Raw genomic sequence first — 22,839 nt, forward strand, 5'->3', positions numbered from 1 at the left:
CTGATTATTACCCCCTCTTGGTAATGCAGGTCGGCGGGGACAAGATCACAGAGAGAAGTCCCAAGGCCATTAAAAGGGACTTCAGGTCACTGGAACGACTGGTTGAGGGATCGGGGCACAGGTGGTGTTTTCCTCAATCCCATCAGTGGCAGGGAAGAGCACTGAAAGGGGCAGGAAAACTCACCTGATTAACAGGTAGCTCAGGGACTGGTGCCATCAGTGGAATTTTGGCTTCTTTGATCATGCCAAGGCAGGCCCTCAGGAATCCCAGGCCCCGGAGGTAAGAGAAGAAGCCCACAGAGAGGATGACTTTCCCTTGGTCGATGAGGACTGCGTGAGGGATCGCTTAAGCAAGTGGAAGAAAAGAAGTTTATCAGGAGTAGTCAGCATGGATTCACCAAGGGAAAATCATGCCTGACCAATCTGATAGCTTTCTACGATGACATGACTGGCTGGGTAGATGAGGGGAGAGCCGTGGATGTTGTCTACCTCGACTTCAGCAAGGCTTTCGACACAGTCTCCCATAATATCCTCCTAGGGAAGCTCAGGAAGTATGGGCTGGATCAGTGGTCGGTGGGGTGGACTGAGAACTGGCTGAATGGCCGAACTCAGAGGGTTGTCATCAGCGGCGCTGAGTCTAGTTGGAGGCCGGTAACTAGTGGTGTCCCCCAGGGGTCAGTACTGGGCCCAGCCTTGTTCAACTTCTTCATCAACGACCTGGATGAAGAGTTAGAATGTACCCTCAGCAAGTTTGCTGATGACACCAAACTGGGAGGTGTGGTGGATACACCAGAAGGCTGTGCTGCCATTCAGCGTGACCTGGATAGGCTGGAAAGTTGGGCAGAGAAGAACCTGATGAGGTTCAACAAAGACAAATGCAGGGTCCTGCACCTGGGGAGGAACAACCCCATGCATCAGTACAGGCTTGGGGCGGACCTGCTGGAGAGCAGCTCTGCGGAGAGGAACCTGGGTGTCCTAGTGGATGACAGGTTATCCATGAGCCAGCAGTGTGCTCTGGCTGCCAAGAAGGCCAATGGCATTCTGGGATGCATCAAGAGGAGTGTGGCCACAGGCCGAGGGAGGTTCTCCTTCCCCTCTACACTGCCCTAGTGAGGCCTCATCTGGAGTACTCTGTCCAGTTCTGGGCTCGCCACTTCAAGAAAGATGAGGAGCTACTGGAGAGAGTCCAGCGGAGGGCTACAAGGATGGTGAGGGGACTGGAACATCTCTCCTACGAGGAGAGGCTGAGGGAGCTGGGCTTGTTCAGCCTGAAGAAGAGAACGCTGAGAGGGGACCTTATAAATGCTTACAAATACCTGAAGGGTGGGTGTCAAGAGGATGGGTCCAAGCTCTTTTCAGTGGTGTCCAGTGACAGGACAAGGGGCAATGGGCACAAACTGAAGCACAGGAAGTTCCGTCTGAACATGAGGAAGAACTTCTTCCCTCTGAGGGTGACGGAGCACTGGAACAGGCTGCCCAGGGAGGTTGTGGAGTCTCCTTCTCTGGAGATATTCAAGACCCGCCTGGACAAGGTCCTGTGCAGCCTGCTGTAGGTGACCCTGCTTTGGCAGGAGGGTTGGACTAGATGACCCACAGAGGTCCCTTCCAACCCCTACCATTCTGTGATTCTGAGTTCAGCTGGGATAGGGTTAATTTTCACAGGAAGCTGGGAGGGGACACAGCCAGAAGGCTGACCCAAACTAGCCAAACAAACAAGATATTCCATACCATGTTCTTAAGAGGGGAGAAATTGCTGCTCAGGAGCGAGCTGGGCATCAGGTGATGACAACATTGCATTGCGTATCCCTTGCTTTTCTATATTCCTTTTTAGCAGTATTATTGTTGTTATTTTCTCCTTCCTTTGCTGTTCTGTTAAACTGTATTTATCCCAACCAATGAGTTTTGCCTTTTTCTTCCTATTCTCCCCATCCCACTGGGGGAAAACCACATGGTTCTTCTGTTGCTGGCTGGGGCTAAACCATGACAGTCCATTTTGGTACCTAACGTGAGACATGAAGTGTTGGTATAACAACAGAACTGACCAGAACATGTTAAAACAATTTTTTATAAATTATTATATGCATTTATAGTATTAGTTAATTAGTTGCTGGTCAAAATGTTGCTTTGTTTGGTCATATGGTTGTGGTATGTAAATTCTTATATGCACTATGCATTCCCTGTAGTGCTGCTTATCATCTCTGGGAAAAGGATCAGGATTATGATTTTGCTGTTCTCTGTAATCTCTGTTCTCAAGCCACTGAAGGCGAAGGGCTCTGGAGCGGAGGCTCGCGCTGGGGGACCCTTTCTGAAGCTGCAAAACCGCAGCAGCGAGGCAGCAAAAGCGCCGAGAGACAGAGGAGACCCCGGGCCCCCCCTCCCACAGCAGGAGACAGGGAGTTGCCGACGAGCAGCAGCTCTGACTCAGCGTGGGCAGGGTCGAGGGTGACAGCGGCCAAACACCCTAACGTATAAGACCAGCCCCCAGGGAGCGCAAGTGAACAGAGACGGCGGAGGCGGTGCAGTAGTTTGCGTGGCAGTTTGCACAGGCAGGGCGTGCGGGCAAGGTGTGCGGGCAGGCTGCAGTTCCCCCTCCTGGCTACTCAAGTAGCGGACATTGCCCTTCCAGGAGACATTCTAGCTATGGTTTCTACCCGTGGGAAAGCTGTTGCTAGGAGTGTGGGGACCCAGACAGAGGTCCCACGCAAGGACACAGCTGTCCAGGTCTCTGGCTGCAGGGAGTGACTGAGCCTGGCACTCGTACTGAAGGACAACAGAGACAACAGCCGTGTTCCCTGTGACCAGGTGAATGACCTGCTCAGCCTGGTGGCAGAGCTGAAGGAGGAAGTGGAGAGGTTAAGGAGCATCAGGGAGCATGAGAGGGAGATCCAACTGGTGGAGCTGCACCCTGCCGTCCCTGAGGCCAAGGCAGCAGGAGGTGGCTCCACAAGAAGCAGAGGACCCCCACCATCTTGCCACCAAGCAGAAAGAGGGGACCTAAGAGATGGGGGGGAATAGAAACAGGTCCCTGCTCTGGGCGGCAAGCGAATCCCCTCCCGGCCTCCCTTACCTGCCCAGTTGCCATTAAGAAACAGATACAGAGCTCTGGAATGTGAGGGACTGGCCACAGAGGATGTGGGTGAAGATCCATCCAGGAGGTTGCCTAGGGTGAGTCAGTCAGCCCCACGTATTATGACTGCCCCGGCTAAGAAAAAAAGGAGAGTAATTGTCATAGGCGATTCCCTTCTGAGGGGAACAGAGGGCCCAATATGCCGACCGGACCCATCCCACAGGGAAGTCTGCTGCATCCCCGGGGCCCGGGTTAGGGATGTTGCTAGGAAGCTCCCTGGTCTGGTGCGGCCTTCTGATTATTACCCCCTCTTGGTAATGCAGGTCGGCGGGGACAAGATCACAGAGAGAAGTCCCAAGGCCATTAAAAGGGACTTCAGGTCACTGGAACGACTGGTTGAGGGATCGGGGCACAGGTGGTGTTTTCCTCAATCCCATCAGTGGCAGGGAAGAGCACTGAAAGGGGCAGGAAAACTCACCTGATTAACAGGTAGCTCAGGGACTGGTGCCATCAGTGGAATTTTGGCTTCTTTGATCATGCCAAGGCAGGCCCTCAGGAATCCCAGGCCCCGGAGGTAAGAGAAGAAGCCCACAGAGAGGATGACTTTCCCTTGGTCGATGAGGACTGCGTGAGGGATCGCTTAAACAAGTGGAAGAAAAGAAGTTTATCAGGAGTAGTCAGCATGGATTCACCAAGGGAAAATCATGCCTGACCAATCTGATAGCTTTCTACGATGACATGACTGGCTGGGTAGATGAGGGGAGAGCAGTAGATGTTGTCTACCTCGACTTCAACAAGGCTTTCAACACTGTCTCCCATAATATCCTCCTAGGGAAGCTCAGGAAGTATGGGCTGGATCAGTGGTCGGTGGGGTGGACTGAGAACTGGCTGAATGGCCGAACTCAGAGGGTTGTCATCAGCGGCGCTGAGTCTAGTTGGAGGCCGGTAACTAGTGGTGTCCCCCAGGGGTCAGTACTGGGCCCAGCCTTGTTCAACTTCTTCATCAACGACCTGGATGAAGAGTTAGAATGTACCCTCAGCAAGTTTGCTGATGACACCAAACTGGGAGGTGTGGTGGATACACCAGAAGGCTGTGCTGCCATTCAGCGTGACCTGGACAGGCTGGAAAGTTGGGCAGAGAGGAACCTGATGAAATTCAACAATGGCAAGTGCAGGGTCCTGCACCTGGGGAGGAACAACCCCATGCATCAGTACAGGCTTGGGGCGGACCTGCTGGAGAGCAGCTCTGCGGAGAGGGACCTGGGTGTCCTAGTGGACGACAGGTTATCCATGAGCCAGCAGTGTGCTCTGGCTGCCAAGAAGGCCAATGGCATTCTGGGATGCATCAAGAGGAGTGTGGCCAGCAGGTTGAGGGAGGTTCTCCTTCCCCTCTACACTGCCCTAGTGAGGCCTCATCTGGAGTACTCTGTCCAGTTCTGGGCTCCCCAGTTCAAGAAAGATGAAGAGCTACTGGAGAGAGTCCAGCAGAGGGCTACAAGGATGGTGAGGGGACTGGAACATCTCCCCTACGAGGAGAGGCTGAGGGAGCTGGGCTTGTTCAGCCTGAACAAGAGAACGCTGAGAGGGGACCTTATAAATGCTTACAAATATCTGAAGGGTGGGTGTCAAGAGGATGGGGCCAAGCTCTTTTCAGTGGTGCCCAGTGACAGGACAAGGGGCAATGGGCACAAACTGAAGCATAGAAAGTTCCAGCTGAACATGAGGAAGAACTTCTTCCCTCTGAGGGTGATGGAGCACTGGAACAGGCTGCCCAGGGAGGTTGTGGAGTCTCCTTCTCTGGAGATATTCAAGACCCGCCTGGACAAGGTCCTGTGCAGCCTGCTGTAGGTGACCCTGCTTTGGCAGGGGGGTTGGACTAGATGACCCACAGAGGTCCCTTCCAACCCCTACCATTCTGTGATTCTGTGATCATGGGGAGGTGTACACAGCACCGGGCCTGCTGGCAACAGACAGAGTCCAGCTATCTCAAAAAGGAAAAAGGATTCTTGGCCACGAGCTGGTGGGGCTCATTGAGAGGGCTTTAAACTAGGTTCGAGGGGGGAAGGGGACATCGCCCACCTCACCAGGCATGACCTCAGGTGTGGCATGCCAGGGTCAGTGGGGACATCAACAGCCCAGCTCAAGTGCGTCTACACTAACGCACGTAGCATGGGCAATAAACAGGAGGAGCTAGAAGCCATTGTACAGCAGGACGGCTACGACTTGGTCGCCATCACAGAAACGTGGTGGGACAACTCGCATGACTGGCATGCTGTCGTGGATGGCTACAGACTCTTTAGGAAAGACAGGCCAACAAGGAGAGGTGGGGGAGTTGCTCTGTATGTGAGGGAGCAACTGGAATGCATTGAGCTTGGCCTGTGGGCAGATGAAGAAGCAGTTGAGATCTCATGGTTTGAATTAAGGGACAGCCTCATATGGGTGATGTTATTGTGGGTGTGTACTACAGGCCACCTGACCAGGAGGAGGAAGTTGATGAGGCCTTCTACAAGCAGCCTCACAGTCACAGGCCCTGGTTCTCATGGGGGACTTCAACCACCCTGACATCAGCTGGGAAAACCATACAGCTAGGCAGGCGCAATCCAGGAGGCTCCTACAGAGCATCGATGATAACTTTCTGATGCAAAGTGGTGGAGGAACCAACAAGGAAAGGTGCTCTGCTGGACCTTGTACTAACAAACAAGGAGGGACTGGTGGAGGATGTGAAGGTCGGAGGTAGACTTGGCTGCAGTGACCATGAAATGGTGGAGTTCAGGATCCTGCATGGAGGAAGCAGCGCAATAAGTAGGCTCAAAACCTTGGACTTCAGGAGGGCTAACTTGGGCGTCTTCAAGGAGCTAATTGGAGGAATCCCGTGGGCCAGGGCTCTCGAAGGCAGGGGGGTCCAAGAGTGCTGGTCGCTCTTTAAACAACACTTCTTCCATGCTCAGGAGCGGTGCATCCCCCTGAGAAAGAAATCGAGCAAAGGAGGCAGGAGACCTGCATGGTTGAACAAGGAGCTTCTAGCGGAGCTCAGGTGCAAGAGAAAGGTCCATGGAATGTGGAAGGAGGGACAGGCCACTTGGGAAGAATACAGGAATGTGGTCAGAGCGTGCAGAGATGCAAAGAGGAAGGCCAAGGCCCACCTGGAATTGAAGCTGGCAAGGGATGTCAAAAACAACAAGAAGGGCTTCTTCAACTACATCAGCAGCAAAAGGAAGACTAGGGACAATGTGGGGCCGCTGCTCAATGAGGCGGGTGTCCTGCTGACGGAGGATGCAGAGAAGGCAGAGCTACTGAATGCCTTCTTTACTTCAGTCTTCAGTGCCAAGGCAGGCCCTCAGGCATCCCAGTCCCTGGAGGCAAGTGATGAAGCCTACAGAGAGGATGACTTTCCCTTGGTTGAGAAGGATTGCGTGAGGGATCACTTAAGCAATCTGGACACCCACAAATCCATGGGTCCCAATGAAATGCACCCACGAGTGCTGAGGGAGCTGGCGGATGTCATTGCTGAGCCACTCTCCATCATCTTTGAGAGGTCCTGGAGGACAGGAGAGGTGCTCGAGGACTGGAGGAAAGCCAGTGTCACTCCAGTCTTCAAAAAGGGCAAGAAGGAGGACCCAGGGAACTACAGGCCGGTCAGCCTCACCTCCATCCCAGGAAAGGTGACAGAGCAGCTTATCCTGGAGGTCATCATCAAGCAAGTGGAGGAAAAGAAGGTTATCAGGAGTAGTCAGCATGGATTCACCAAGGGGAAATCATGCTTGACCAATATGATAGCTTTCTATGATGACATGACTGGCTGGGTAGATGAGGGGAGAGCCGTGGATGTTGTCTACCTCGACTTCAGCAAGGCTTTCGACACTGTCTCCCATAATATCTTCCTAGGGAAGCTCAGGAAGTGTGGGCTGGATGAGTGGTCGGTGAGGTGGATTGAGAACCGGCTGAATGGCAGAACTCAGAGGGTTGTCATCAGCGGCACTGGGTTTAGTTGGAGGCCTGTAACTAGTGGTGTCCCCCAGGGGTCAGTACTGGGCCCAGCCTTGTTTAACTTCTTCATCAATGACCTGGATGAAGAGTTAGAATATACTCTCAGCAAGTTTGCTGATGATATAAAACTGGGAGGAGTAGTGGATACACCGGCATGCTGTGCTGCCATTCAGCGAGACCTGGACAGGCTGGAAAGTTGGGTAGAGAGAGGAACCTGATGAAATTCAACAAGGGCAAGTGCAGGGTCCTGCACCTGGGGAGGAACAACCCCATGCATCAGTACAGGCTTGGGATGGACCTGCTGGAGAGCAGCTCTGTGGAGAGGGACCTGGGTGTCCTGGTGGACGACAGGTTGACTATGAGCCAGCAGTGTGCCCTTGTTGCCAAGAAGGCCAATGGGATCCTGGGATGCATCAAGAGGAGTGTGGCCTGTGGGAACATTCTAGATCAATGACGGTCATGATGTCCTTGAGAATTTCTGAACAAGACAAAAATACGGACTTTATCAGTTGCAACAGAGGACTTCGGCAGAATGCCCAGAGCAAAGGAAGGAGAAATCATGCACAGCTAAGCTAGCCAGCTGAATGTTTAGAATAGGTGCATGAACAATGTATGTTAACCAATAAGCATTTGGTTTGGAGCGCGTGGACAGCTTTGTAAGGGTATAAAATGCAGCTTTCTGATAAATAAAGGGTCTTCGATTTGCATATCGGAGTCCGTGTCGTCAATCTCCTCAGTGGCCAGCAGTTCAAGGGAGGTTCTCCTCCCCCTCTACTCAGCCCTAGTGAGGCCTCATCTGGAGTACTGTGTCCAGTTCTGGGCTCCCCAGTTCAAGAAAGATGAGGAGCTTCTGGAGAGAGTCCAGAGGAGGGCTACAAAGATGATGAGGGGACTGGAGCATCTCTCCTACGAGGAAAGGCTGAGGGAGCTGGGCTTGTTCAGCCTGAAGAAGAGAAGGCTGAGAGGGGACCTAATAAATGCCCATAAATATCTGAAGGGTGGGTGCCAAGAGGACAGGGCCAAACTCTTTTCAGTGGTGGCCAGTGACAGGACAAGGGGCAACCGGTGCAAACTGAAGCATAGGCAGTTCCACCTGAACATGAGGAAGAACTTTTTTTAGTTTGAGGGTGACAGAGCACTGGAACAGGCTGCCCAGAGGAGTTGTGGAGTCTCCTTCTCTGGAGATATTCAAGACCCGCCTGGACAAGGTCCTGTGCAGCCTGCTCTAGGTGACCCTGCTTTGGCAGGGGGGTTGGACTAGATGACCCACAGAGGTCCCTTTCAACCCCTAACATTCTGTGATTCTGTGTAATATCAACTTATGATATGATAACATCACTGGTCATGAGGTTAAGCTGGTATTTGTATGCGGCATTGCTGTCATGCCTGTAACTCAGGCACCGTCACTTGGAATTTCTTAATAATCACACCCAATATATGGGGAAGACAGGGGGAATACTGCCCCCCACTCTTTCACCCCCCCTTTCTCATTCAGGTTAGTCCTAACAGCTTTTGAGAATTCTGAATATCCGTAGGATGTTCAAGCCACCATGCTCCTATTGCTATGTCTCCTGAATGTGTTTCAGGTCTTGTTTAGGGTTACGAAAAACTTTTTAAGAATACCACCCAGAGATCTGCCCAGAGGCTGGATAGTCATGGACAGCATGACATGTGGGAGAATATGGGCAGGTGTCCCGAGAACTTCTCACCTCCAGCATCTTGGAACTTCACTCCCGAACAAGTGCAGGGCCCTAATAAAGTGACAGAATATTTGATAGGAGAATACTGTGGCTATTCCAAACAGGCACAACTTAGCACACTGTGCTGTGCTCTGGCCAGTATCTACCAAATGCTGCTCGATATTATGCAGCACCCTCAGAGGGAAGAGAGGGAAAAGACCGTCAGGAACTGCAGCAACTCTAGCCCCACAAAACCAACCGGTGCCGGTATGAGTCACCCCTATACAGGAGAATAAATACACAAAAAGATCAGTTCGCCCTGTGAGGGATGACGATGGGCCAGGGCCAGCAGGAGAAAGAGTCAGAACCAGAGATAATCATCCGATCCCTACCCCTAAGTGAGCTGCGAGATATGTGGATAGATTTCAGCCACCTTCCAGGAGCGCACATAGTTACCTGGCTGCTCCAATGCTGGGAGATAATGGGGCCAGTAGCTTGGAATAAGAGGGCAGGGAAGCCAAGCATCTGGGATCCCGGGCCAGGGAAGGGGGCATTGACAAGGCCATTGGGAAAGAGACGCAAACCCTCACCCTCTGGAGGCGACTTCTGTCAGACGTGAGGGAAAGGTATCCCTTCAAGTGGGCCACCATGGAGAGAAGTAACCAGTACCTGAGGGAATAAGCTGTGCAGCAGATGGTTTATTATGACGCGGACAATGCGCAGTTACCAACAGACCCAGATGAAGTCCAATGCACACGACTCACATGGCAGAACTTTGAACAGAGCTGTACTGAGTTTGCGTGGCAAGGTTTTGGTACCAGGGGGGCTACAGGGGTGGCTTCTGCAAGAAGGTTGCCCTATGTCCGATAGAAGCAATGCCAGCCAGCTCCAAGATGGAGCTGCCGCTGGACAAAGCCAAGCCAATCAGCGATAGTGCTAGCACCTCTATGATAACATATTAAAGAAGAAAACAACAAACGTGTACTATCATTTTGCAGCCGGAGAGAAGAGCAAGAACTCTGCAGACACGAAGGTCAGTGAAGAAGGAGGGGGAGGAGGTGCTCCAGGCGCCAGAGCAGAGATTCCCCTGCAGCCCTGATGAAGACCATGGTGAGGCAGGCTGTCCCCCAGCAGCCCATGAAGGTCCACGGTGGAGCAGATATCCACCTGCAGCCTGTGGAAGGGACCCCACGCCGGAGCAGGTGGATGCCAAATGATGCTGCGACCCCATGGGGAGCTTGCACTGAAGCAGGCTCCTGGCAGGACCTGTGGACCCATAGAGAGAGTAGCCCACGCTGGAGCAGGTTTGCTGGCAGGGCTTGTGACCCTGTTGGGGACGCATGCTGGAGCAGCCTGTTCCTGAAGGACTGCATCCCGTGGGAAGGACTCATGTTGGAGAAGTTTGTGGAGAACCGACTCCTGTGGGTGGACACCATGCTGGAGCAGGGACAGAGTGTGAGGAGTCCTCCCCTTGAGGAGGAAGAAGCGGCAGAGACAACGTGTGATGAATTGAGCACAGCCCCCATTCCCCGTCCCCCTGCACCGCTCGGCGCATACATCATTGTATGGGGCAATAAATCAGAAGTTGTTTTTGAGAAAGGGAAGAACATAATCCAAATCCTTCTGAAAGCCGGTTTTGCCATAAAACGAAGTAAGGTCAAGGGACCTGCACGAGACATCCAGTTTTTAGGAATAAAATGACAAGATGGGCACATCCCAAATTACAGTCTGATTGTAAACCCTCTGTATTAAGGGTCCCGGAAGAAGAATGATTTTGAATGGGGTCCTGAGCAATGACAAGCCTTTGAACAGACCAAACAGGAAATAGTTCATACAGTAGCCCTTGGGCCAGTCCAGGCAGGACAAGATGTTAAAAATGTGCTCTACAGCACAGCTGGGGAGAATGGCCCAACCTTGAGTCTCTGGCAGAAAGCACCAGGGGAGACTCGAGGTCGACCCCTGGGGTTTTGGAGTTGGGGGATACAAAGGATCCAAGGCCCATTATACTCCAACTGAAAAAAGAGATATTGGCATCATATGAAATGGTTCGAGCTGCTTCAGAAGTGGTTGTCACTGAAGCACAGCTCCTCCTAGCACCACGATTGCCGGTCCTGGGCTGGATGTTCGAAGAGAGGGTCCCCTCTACGCATCATGCCACTGCTGCTACGTGGAGTAACTGGGTCTCACTGATAACACAGCGGGCCCGAATGGGAAACCCCAGTCGCCCAGGAATTCTGGAAGAGATCATGGACTGGCCAGAAGGCAAAGATTTCGGAGTATCACCAGAGGAGGAAGTGACACCTGCTGAAGAGGCCCTGCTGTATAATAAACTACCAGCAAATGAGAAGCAGTACGCCCTGTTCATGGATGGCTCCTGTCGAATTGTGGGAAAGCAGTGGAGGTGGAAGGCTGCTGTATGGAGTCCTACACAATAAACTGCAGAAACTGCTGAAGGAGAAGGTGATTTGAGCCAGTTTGCAGAGGTGAAAGCCATCCAGCTGGCTTTAGACATTGTCAATCAAGAAAAGTGGCCAGTGGTCTGCCTCTATACTGACTCATAGATGGTGACAAATGCCCTGTGGGGGTGGCTACAGCGATGGAAGAAGACCAACTTGTAGCGCAGAGCCAAACCCATCTGGGCTGCCCTGTTGTGGCAAGATATTGCTGCCCAGCTAGAGAAGCCGGTTGGAAAAGTACATCACGTGGATGCCTATGTACCCAAGAGTCAGGCCACTGAGGAACATCAGTGAACCTGGACAGGCTGGAGAGTTGGGCAGAGAGGAACCTGATGAAATTCAACAAGGGCAAGTGCAGGGTCCTGCACCTGGGGAGGAACAACCCCATGCATCAGTACAGGCTTGGGGCGGACCTGCTGGAGAGCAGCTCTGTGGAGAGGGACCTGGGTGTCCTGGTGGATGACAAGTTGACCATGAGCCAGCCGTGTGCCCTTGTTGCCAAGAAAGCCAATGGTATCCTGGGGTGCATTAAGAGGACTGTGGCCAGCAGGTCGAGGGAGGTTCTCCTCCCCCTCTACTCTGCCCTGGTGAGGCCTCATCTGGAGTACTGTGTCCAGTTCTGGGCTCCCCAGTTCAAGAAAGATGAAGAGCTACTGGAGAGAGTCCAGAGGAGGGCTACAAAGATGATGAGGGGACTGGAGCATCTCTCCTACGAGGAAAGGCTGAGGGAGCTGGGCTTGTTCAGCCTGAAGAAGAGAAGGCTGAGAGGGGACCTTATAAATGCCCATAAATATCTGAAGGGTGGGTGTCAAGAGGACAGGGCCAAACTCTTTTCAGTGGTGGCCAGTGACAGGACAAGGGGCAACCGGTGCAAACTGAAGCATAGGCAGTTCCACCTGAACATGAGGAAGAACTTTTTTTAGTTTGAGGGTGACAGAGCACTGGAACAGGCTGCCCAGAGGAGTTGTGGAGTCTCCTTCTCTGGAGATATTCAAGACCCGCCTGGACAAGGTCCTGTGCAGCCTGCTCTAGGTGACCCTGCTCTGGCAGGGGGGTTGGACTAGATGATCCACAGAGGTCCCTTCCAACCCCTACCATTCTGTGATTGTGTAATCAAAACAGCCAGCAGGTGGATCAGGCTGCCAATATTGAAGTAACTCAGGTGGATTTGAACTGACAACATAAGGGTGAATTATTCATAGCTCAGTGGGCCCATGACTCCTGAGGTCATCAAGGAAGAGATGCAACCTATAGATGGGCTCGTGACTGAGGGGTGGACTTGACCATGGACACTATCACATAGGTCATCCGTGAATGTGAAACATGAGCTGCAATCAAGCAAGTTAATCAACTTTACCAGTCACTCTAGAACTTCTGCCTAATCCTAGTTCGAAAATATGGAATTAAATTAACAAGAGGAAGAAGGCAGAAAAGAAAAAATACTTGCTTTTTCTTTAGCTTCATCATCAGACAACTGAAATGGCACCCAGACTGCAGTGAGCCTGTTATTAATAATTTCTTTCCTAGCTTGACAATAAATTAAAATCTTCAGCATACCAACCATCTTTCAAGTAATTAAAAGGTAAATACACCACCCTGCATGTCAAACAGCACTCAGTCTTGACCTGAATCTACAAGCACATACAGTCTTCCCTTAGCATTTTCATTTATTTAATAAATAAGCTCCAAAAAAAACACGTACTTGCTGCTGTAATATACATTTTCACTATCTCCTTCCCCCATCCTCCTCTTTCTAGTGCCAATAAAGAGAAATCAGGGAAGAATTTGCAGAAGAAACATAGTAGTTACTTATCACAGGAGGCCCTGTGATTTATTGTGTTCCAGCAGTATGACCCATCTACTTCCCAACAAGCACTACTACCCTATGATACTTTCTTCCCATGATTACTGGCATCATCCCAAAGGAAAACTACTCAAACCCTAAGAACTATTATCATCAGTAAAGACTTTGCTCATTGAATCGGTGCAATGAAGCCCCTATTGTCCACAAGACCATGGAAACAGTAACACCAGATTCCATTTTCAGTATCTTTCAATACAAAATCTTTTCTTTCATATTATCAGGAGCACACTGAATTTTTACTTTATCATTCTTTGTAATATCTGCTTTGTTTTCTCTTGCAAAATCATTCTCCTTCTTCTCTATCCCATGCAATCACTATTAACAGCAAGTTTCCACTACATGTAATTATGGCATGCCTTATCATAGTCTTCTTTTTGCTGAAGAGTTTGGCCTATTTTCTATTTCTGCTAATGCTGACCCAAACAGCTTGTCTTCCTTGAAGGACCTTTCTCTCCTCTTCACAGAATAAACTTTTAGCCCCAGTCAATCACTTAATATATTTCTTCCAGAAATCAACCATCCATGATCATGAAGACTGCTCAAAAATGAAGAGGTTTCTAGATCAAAGGGAAACAGAAGGCATTGCTTTTATTGCTATATCTGGGACTGATGTTCAGTTAACCATCACATCTCCAAAATGACTACAGAGCAAATACAACCTCCCATGGTGGGAGGAAAACTTTTTTTCCCCAAAATATTACTTAAAGTTTCCTCAATAACTGATTAGGCAAGAATATTTTAAAGGATACTGCAATAATTAGACACTACCATCTCTAGTTGTACAAGCTACTGTATAAACAATAAAGCATTCTTGCTAAAGATAATGCAGAAAAAAAATAAAAACCCATATAAATCTGAGTGTTTCAAACAAACTGGAAACAAAGATTCTCCTTTCTCCATCTCAAAACCCCTCTTTCAAACCCCTTCAAAGTTGAGTTTGTACTGCAACATCTGGGATAGCTTCATAGAACTAAAGACATGAGTAGCAGACTTGAAGTCTTTACTACTGCTTCTGAAGTTAAAAAAACAAAACAGTACAAAACCCAAAATAATCTCAGTTGACTCTTTATTTACTCATGTATTCAGCTTCTCAAACACAAGCTTAACAGGTGGAATAATATTTCCAAATCTCAGGACATAAACAAAGACTGAATTGTTCTTATAAATCAAATCCCCTCATTCAGAAACTTCTATTAAAGCCTTTTCAGTACAACTAACAAGATATCTCAACTTATGATAATCATCTCACTTTGTCCCCCTTTTCTTCTTTCAGTACTGGCATACAAACCATGCTATTTTATCTCTTTTCCTGTTCTCCCTAGGTCTTCTGGAACATTTTACTGTCAACAGTCAACAAGTTTGGAGGAGTACTATGCTGACATTCAACTGTTTATAATGTTAACTGCATCTGCCAGCAGCATCATACCACCTCCTTGATTAAAGAATTTGTAGCACCTCTGTGTGAGGAGGAGGAATCATCTCCATGGCACTAGAGCAGATGCTCACTGCAGCCTGTGGAGGATCCATGCCAGAACATATGGATAATTCATGAAGGAACTGTGGCCCGTGAAGAACCCACACTGGAGCAGACTTTTTTCCTGAAGGACTGCAGCCTGTGGGACAGCCCACACTGGAGCAGGAGAAAATTGAGAAAGGGAAGGAACAGCAGAGAGGAGATGTTATGTACTGACCATGCTCCCCCTCGCACTGCTCATGGGGAGTAGAGGAGTCTGGAATGAAGGAGTAAAGCTAAATAAGGGAAAGGGGGGGAGGAAAGGTGTTGTTTTAACATACGTCTTTTTGTTTCTCACTACCCAAATCTATTTTAATTGCCAATAACTTTAATTTTCCCCAAGTCGATTCTGTTTTGCCCATGACAGTAATTGGTAAACAATCTCCTTGTCTTTATCTTGACCCACAAGCCTTCTCATCCTATTCCTGCCCCGTCCCTGTCCCACTGAGGGGGATTGAGTGAGTAGCTGGGTGGGTGTTTGGCCCTTAGTCAAGGCTAACTCATAACAAAATGTTAAGCAAACCATTCAGTTCTGTCACTAGCAGAATAATTTTTATCTGGAACAAATTTACAAAATGGACTATTTCACTCAAATAGAGAGAATCTTCCATTAAAATGTTTATATGACTTCCTACTATGATGCACTGCAAGTACAAAACAACATCTAGAACAACAAAACAGCTAAAACATTTTATAACTTAACATTCTTTGTAGACTGTTCCTGATCTTTCAAAACAGGATCTCCTTCCTCTACAATATTTCAAACGATTCTTCTTAATATTTCAGTGGGTTGGGTTTTTTTAAATTATACATCCATATTTTTTGCCTGTACATTTGGCGAGTAATGGTTTCATAATAGCACAAAGCTAGCTAATGAATTTTACATAGCTATTCACCAATTTCACAGATTTAAGTCCTTCCCCCCCAGTTTCATACTACAAAGCAGTGTTTTGCTTATTTGAGAAGTTATCTGCCAGAATACGCAGAGAAAGTGTTACTGCAAATTAGAACAATCTCAAATAATACTGTAATCCTACAGGTTTTATTTGTAAACAAAAAAACCATCAGAGGAATACAGTATTTATACTTGCTCCTGGGAGTTTCAAACTTTAAGAAATATCTGGGAGTTTTTTAAGTAACCTTCCTCAAACTGCAGCTTATACCATAATAAAATTGTAGTGCTTCCAATTTCCTTTGTAAGCCTAAAAATTCAATTTGTCCATTCCTTATGTCCAAATGTACTCTACACATATGTTTGGAAATTGTAACATCTGTCAGATGTCCATCCAATGTTTCTTAGCCAGCTTTCTTGCAATCTACTCATGGCTTCCAACCATCAATCTTCCTTTAAGCCTGTTTTGGTTTGGTCAAGTGCCCACCAAAACTGCTCTATCATTCTGCCTCCTCAGCTGGACAGGGGAGAGGAAATATGATGAAAGGCTTATGGGTCGAGATAAGGACAGGGAGAGATCACTCACCAATTACTGTCACAGACAAAACAGACTGAACTTGGGGAGAAAAGGGAGTTTAATTCATCACCAATCAAATCAGAGTAGGATAGTGAGAAATAAAACCAGATTTTGAAATGCCTTCCCCCCCACCCCCTCCCTTCTTCTCGGGCTCAATTTCACTCCCAATTTCTCTACCTCCTCCCCCCTGAGTGGCGCAGGGGGACAGGGAATGGGGGTTATGGTCAGTTCATCACACGTTGTCTCTGCCACTCCTTGTCCCTCAGGGGGAAGACTCCTCAGACTCTTCCTCTCACGGGAGACAGTTCTCCACAAACTTCCCCAACGTGAATCCTTCCCACGGGCTGCACCTCTTCATGAACTGCCCCAGCGTGGGTCCTCCCCACGGGGTGCAGTCCTTCAGGAACAGGCTGCTCCAGCATGGGTCCCCACGGGGTCACAAGCCCTGCCAGCAAACCTGCTCCGACGCAGGCTCCTCTCTCCACGGGTCCACTGGTCCTGACAGAAGCCTGCTCCAGCACGGACTCCCCACGGGGTCACAGCCTCCTTCAGGCATCCACCTGCTCCGGCGTGGGGTCCCTTCCATGGGCTGCAGGTGGATATCTGCTCCACCATGGACCTCCAAGGACTACAGGGGGACAACCTGCCTCACCATGGTCTTCAGCACGAGTTGCAAGGGAAGACTCTGCTCTGGCATCTTGAGCACCTCCTCTCCCCTCCTTCTTCACTGACCTTGGTGTCTGCAGAGTTGTTTATCTCACATCGTCTCACTCCTCTCTCTAACTGCTGTCTCACCCAGAGTTTTTTCTCTTCCCTTTCTTAAATATGTTATCACAGAGGCACTACCACCATCACTGATTGTCTTGGCCTTGGGCAGCGGTGGGTCCATCTTAGAGCCGGCTGGCACTGGCTTTATCAGACATAGGAGAAGCTTCTCGCAGCTTCTCACAGAAGCCACCCCTATAGCCCCCCTGCTACCAAAACCTTGCCACGCAAACCCATAACAAAGTCAAAGGCCACAACACTATTAAATTTGGTTCTATCTTTAGTGAATTATAATAATCATTCAAAAAAAAAGCCAAACAACCAACCCCCAACACTTCTGCTTGCAGTAGCTCTACTTTCCATCCATCATCCAATTATGTATTCGCATTCTTCATATCCTAATCACCCATAAACATTTTTTACTTTCCCCCACATATCAAAATACAATTTCAAATAGATGGAAGAAATAAATGCTAAGTGCGACCTTTTAAATCCGACATTTCTCAACAATTAATTACAAGTCTAATGGTAACATTAAAAAATTGGTTTTCTTATAAGTACTGTTTTTAAGTGGTAATCTGTGGACTATTTCTAATGGGCCTAAAAAAGGTAATCAAGAAATTCAAGTTCATATACTATAGAATAAATTAAAGTTTCTAAAAGGGCTAGCAGTGTGGAAAGTTTCTGAATGCCCACAAATCAAAAGCTATTACAAACCATTGGTTTGAAACAAAAAATGAATGTCCAATTGCAAAATTCATGAGCTAACAGTGACTAGCATTTTTCAATACCATCTTTGCATTTTTCAGTATCATCTTTCCAAAGTTCCTTTAGCTCACTAGTATGTAAAATTGAAAAAAAAAAAAGTCTCTTAGCTAGTCTTCTGACAGCAAGGGAAACTTCAATTTCAGTCTGGGTATAATTACAGCAAGCAACATCATTGGCAGAAATTATGAGACTGAGACTGAAATCTCTTTAGAGAACAACAAAGAATAACCTCATGAAAATGAAACCACATTCACCACAACTCAAACATTATATCTGTTGTGATGACCTTTGGTTTTCTAGGGTGTCTGTCACCAGGTGTGAGGAATATACAGGCCCTCCTGATAAAGATCTTAAATCTCATTTGCTCTTGGAGAGCACGTTTCATGATCAAGTGCAATGCATCTGTATGTCACATTATAGCACTAGCACTGATTTGATCTCTCAAAATATGAGGCAATTCACAATATAAAATAAAGATAAATATCTAAGATTACTCTATACATAACAGGGAGAATGGGCATTTAGAATCTGACCCAAACCAACACAGTTCAGTGAGGAACTTTTAATTTCCTTCAACGGGTGCTGATTTAGGCCCATACTAAGATTGGCAAATTACATCCATCACCATCACATCAGGAAAAAACAGTTAATTTTTCCCCTCTTCACTCAGTCACAGTGTAACATTAAATATATATGAAATTGTATGTTCCACGACCCACCTCACAAAGGACTTTATCTCAAAGATATGGAGATAACTATAGTATCTCAGTAATTTGGGTGACAGATCTGCAACAAGAACTTGAGAAATACATAACTGATAATGCAGTATATTTTCAAAGTATGTTATATTATGTACAGAACAATTTCTTGCTAAATGAAATAAAACGAGCATTAATTTTAACCTTGCAACAGCTGGAATTCCAAAGTTCATCACTAACCACTACCTTCTTTCTATTCTTGGTACATGCATGGAAGCATGGTTACTTGTATTCATTCACTGGTCTCTCATCCTATCATTTCTACCATAAATACATCTTTATTTCACATTTCCTCTCGAGTTCTTCTGAGTATTCCATCTGATACTTTCCCCATGGAGTTGCACTTTAAGATGCTCAGACACTAAAGTATTTAATTTGAAACTTTGAGGAACCATATCATCTACTATGCAACCAATGCGCAAATTGATGTTGGTGGGAAAAAAAGTAAGGCCACATGTGAAACCACCCTAAACTCTTCCAGATGAAAAGGTAGGTTTAAAAAAAAAACAAACAACTTCCTATTCAAGTGCCATGACATAAAAGCATCCAGCAACATTCTTGTTATGTTTTTCAAAAAAACATACTGTAAGACACCAATAAAGAGCACCATGAAAGCTGTCACTCCCACACACATACACTGCAAGGAATTATGCACTTTATGGTACTGAGAAGCTTCCTGAAAGCTTTCCAGTATTATAAATGTGCAACCTAGTGAGTGAAGGAAAATGTTCCGTATTAAAGTACATCCAGAAAAAAAGAATGCTTTTGAGCATCAGAAGATAAAATGCCAAAACTCAGGTCATTGTCACCACATAGAAAAAATGAGATTTCACTATATTCTCTGGAAGAACCTGAGCAGCCTCAGGCTACAAGCACTTGCCTCCAAATATTATATGTATTACACATATACACTATTTTTTCAGCTAACTGATCAAACCCTTAAATCCTAATAACTGTAACCAAATAAAAATATATAGAAAAGTGATCTCAACATGAAAGCATAAGAGTTAAAACCAACAAAATAAAAGTTTTTCCTCTATGTGAAGAACAATCCAGGCAATTTCCTCCAGTTCTCATTTTCTGATAGCATGAAATCAGAAAGAATACCCATCACAGTCTTGTACATTGAAAAACTGAAGAAATCCGGGGGGAGGGGGGGACTGCCAGCAAAGCTTAAAAAAAAGAAGTAAAAATGGAGAGATCCGTAATATTAGGAGCACTTCCCATCTCAGCTTTGTCTACTGGAAGCCCGCTTGCTCTCCTCCATTTTCTGGTGGAGCTAGAGAACATGACATGGCTTACCTGACTCAGATCACAGCTCTCTGCCAAATTAGTCACTTCCTCTTATACACGCAAGCAGTTTCATGAGACGCACGCAGTCAGTCACACAAAAGCAGCAGTAGAAAGCACTCAAACTTGAGTCTTTCTGTTTCCAAGCATTAGAAAACGAATACAAAGCCCCCCCGCCCCTTGACGACGGCCGGGGGGGGGGAGCGGAGCGGGGCATCTTAACAGGCCACATCTATAGGAAACGCCAGGATTATATGTGTGTAGGATAGAAACCACAGTGTTGGGGGGGGAAAGAAGTTTACTCCAAAATACATAAAAAGACTGTAGACTGCATGCGTGTATGGGAGAGAAGCTTTGTGTTGTGTAGTCTAAACTGAAACCAAAGCAAACAGTTTACAAATGGAGGACAGCGAGATAAAAAACAAAAATGAAAGAAGAGAGAGAGAAAGCTGCTCCGGGTGATGGAAGAAAGGCGCGGGAGAAAACTCATTCTTTGTCTGAGATAGAGACATTGGGGGACCGAACAAGAAGTGGGCTTCTTCCTTTCTTCTGTTCCCTTCTCTTTCTCGAAGAGGGAGCAAAAGCGTATGTAATGGCTTCTGCTCTCCAGCTGAACGTTATCGTCCTCCTCCAAACAATATCCTTCAAAGAAACCACTGCCCCCACACACACGCACACCCAACCAAGACGGAGCCAGAAGCCCTCACATTCCAATGTCGGGGGGGGGGGGGGGGGGGGGGGGAAAGCATAAATATCTGTGTGAGGGACCAGCTTTGCAAGAGGGGAAGGGGGGGACAGGGATAAAAACAGAAAGAAGGTCACCCGATTGCATGAGTCGTGCCAGCACGGAGCTTTTCCTGTGTGGCTCTCCCGTCTCTGATCCAAGTTCACACACACAGCACCATCCAGACTATAGCGTGCGCGCACATACACACACGAGCGCGCGCAAACACCCCCACCCCAAAAGCCCTGCTCGTATCTCACTTATCTCTCCATATCCCCCTTTAATGTAACAACAAAAATTAATTAACCGCTTTTCTCCTCCCACTACCAGCACCTCCTTCTTCATGCAAGAGATCTCTCTCAAACAAAACACGCCGCTTTTTTTCGCTTTTGCTTTTTCTTTTTCCTTTCTTCCTCTTTCCTCCCCTGGCCGAATGAATGGATTTCACAGAAACATGGTGGAAAAAACGGCATGCACACACGAATAAGAGAATCTCTCTCATGCCAAACCAGAAATAGGTTTTACTTGCAAAAACTTACAGGAGCGTCCCGACGCCACTGCCACCTCCTTCTCTCTGCCTATCTCTTCTTGTTATTGCTGTGGAAGTTGCTTTGTGAGTCTCGTGCTCCTTGGCAGGCAATGGAGGATCGCCATCTTTTCCCTGATTCCCCCCCCCCCCCCCCCCCCCTTCTTTCACTGGTTTGCTGCGGATGACCTGAGATATCCGTCTCACATTCTGTGTCTCCGAATAATGATCTACCAGGGGAAGAGAAAGAAAGACAATCTCTTCTCCTACCACACAAAATGCAAGAGCGCCGGGGGGTGCAAGAATCCTTTCTAACAACAACGTGTAGGGGAAGAGGAGGAAAAAGAAAGAAAACAGAAGAGGAAAGAGCAAGAATAAAAAGGAGGAAGGAGATGGGAGAGGAGGGAAAAAAGAAGGAAAACAAGGAAGAAATCTATGAGGCAGAACAGATGTAAAGAGAATATGATAGAGATGGGAGGTGTTGAAAATGAAGGGGATTAAAAGGAGGAAGATGGTAACAAAAAGTTTAGGTTTGGGGCACTGAGTAACTCCCAGGCCAGGAAGGAGGAGAAGAAGGGGGAAAGATCTGAAGAGCCCCTTTTGCATTCTCAAAGCTTCCTGCACAGGGGCACTCAGCAATTCCTGCAGTGCTGGGGGAGCTGCTCGGGAGAAGCACTATGACTTCTTCCAGCCATGGCAAAAAAGGTTTCTGCATGCAGATCTGCCCCTGAGGTGATCCCTCAGACACATCCATCTGGAAGCTAATCTTCCCTAAGCAAGTTTTTTTATCCTATAAAATGGGGTGGATGCATAATGGATACTGGAGGTTGCAAAATACAAAACCAGATCTACCATGTGGCCAGTTTCAAATTCCCCTTCCAATTTACATTTGATGTAAAGAAACTCAAATTGTCCATTTCTGGCATGTATTTTGAAGTCTTCTCCCAGAAATAAAGACAGGGTAATCTCAATTTTTTTTGTCTCATAAGCATGTAGAATAATACTACCAAGCACCAAAAATATTTCCTAGATTTGTGAAATGTTTTGGCTGCAAAATAAAATGAGTAATCCTATTTGAAACAATAGGCTTTCCAACCCCAAGTTTCTGCACTTTTGTGACTGATCATTTAAAACTGTGGAAAGTAACAATCAAGGTTCATAATGAAATGGTATCATTGTGATGGAGGTAAAAAAAGCAAAGACAAAGCTGCCTTAGTCTGAATTTTTATTCAGTGTTGCTTTCATTAATAATAATCATTGTCCCAAGGTACCTCTTTTGCACATCTTCCCACACACACAGCACCATCAAATTCTTTCCAGTTTTACATCTAGCACTGGAGAGCATATGGGGGGGGGGAGATTAGGGGTTATATGCATACTCACCAAAACAATGTATGGGAGTGAGGCAAAAACCAATTTGAGCACAAGGGCGTGACTAGTATTGGAACATTTCTGGGATTTCTCGAGCCCTCAAGCACTGCAATTTATATGGATGGAAGAGAGAGTAGAACCATAAAGCTTCTGTCACAGTGAAGGGGAAGATTCCTCCTCTGGTCTGAGGAAGTTTTATCCGAGTAGTGAAGCTGAGATCATCTTCTTAAAGGAGCCCAGATTTTACTGGCCACAGAAGAGATCGGGTACCTTAAAACTATCCTAGCTCAGTTACAGACCAAATTGTAGCAAGTACAAAGCACACAATCAGCATCTCTTCCCATTAAATCTTTCTTTGAGCCATACAAGTTGATTACTAAAAAGGAGCAAATTCTTATCCCTCCCTCCCCTCTCCCTTCAATGAAGGGTTGTAAGAAATAGGAGGAAGAATAATTTCTAGGCAGACGGAGCACTGTTGGTTTTAGTGAATTTAAGAAGGGACTGACTTTACAGCTGCCAGAACATGCATGTGTTCTGCCTGCAATTTACTATAAATCATCCTCTTCGCAGTAAGAGAGTGCCTGGGCTTTGCAATCTTTGAC

The 22,839-nt window shown here is 47.3% G+C and overlaps 1 protein-coding gene across 8 annotated transcripts in view; it reads right to left on the reverse strand.

Moving 5' to 3' along the window:
- Positions 1-20,996, reverse strand: part of LOC142365621 (zinc finger protein 462-like) — a 153,086-nt gene extending 132,090 nt beyond the window's left edge. For all 8 annotated transcript variants that reach the window (XM_075446583.1, XM_075446581.1, XM_075446582.1 and 5 more), the window contains exon 1: positions 20,880-20,996. The gene's annotated coding sequence lies outside the window, so the exon portion shown is untranslated. The remainder of the gene's footprint in view (positions 1-20,879) is intronic.
- Between the last annotated feature and the right edge of the window lie 1,843 nt (positions 20,997-22,839).

This window comes from Opisthocomus hoazin, chromosome W, assembly GCF_030867145.1.
Source record: "Opisthocomus hoazin isolate bOpiHoa1 chromosome W, bOpiHoa1.hap1, whole genome shotgun sequence".
Taxonomy (NCBI): domain Eukaryota; kingdom Metazoa; phylum Chordata; class Aves; order Opisthocomiformes; family Opisthocomidae; genus Opisthocomus; species Opisthocomus hoazin.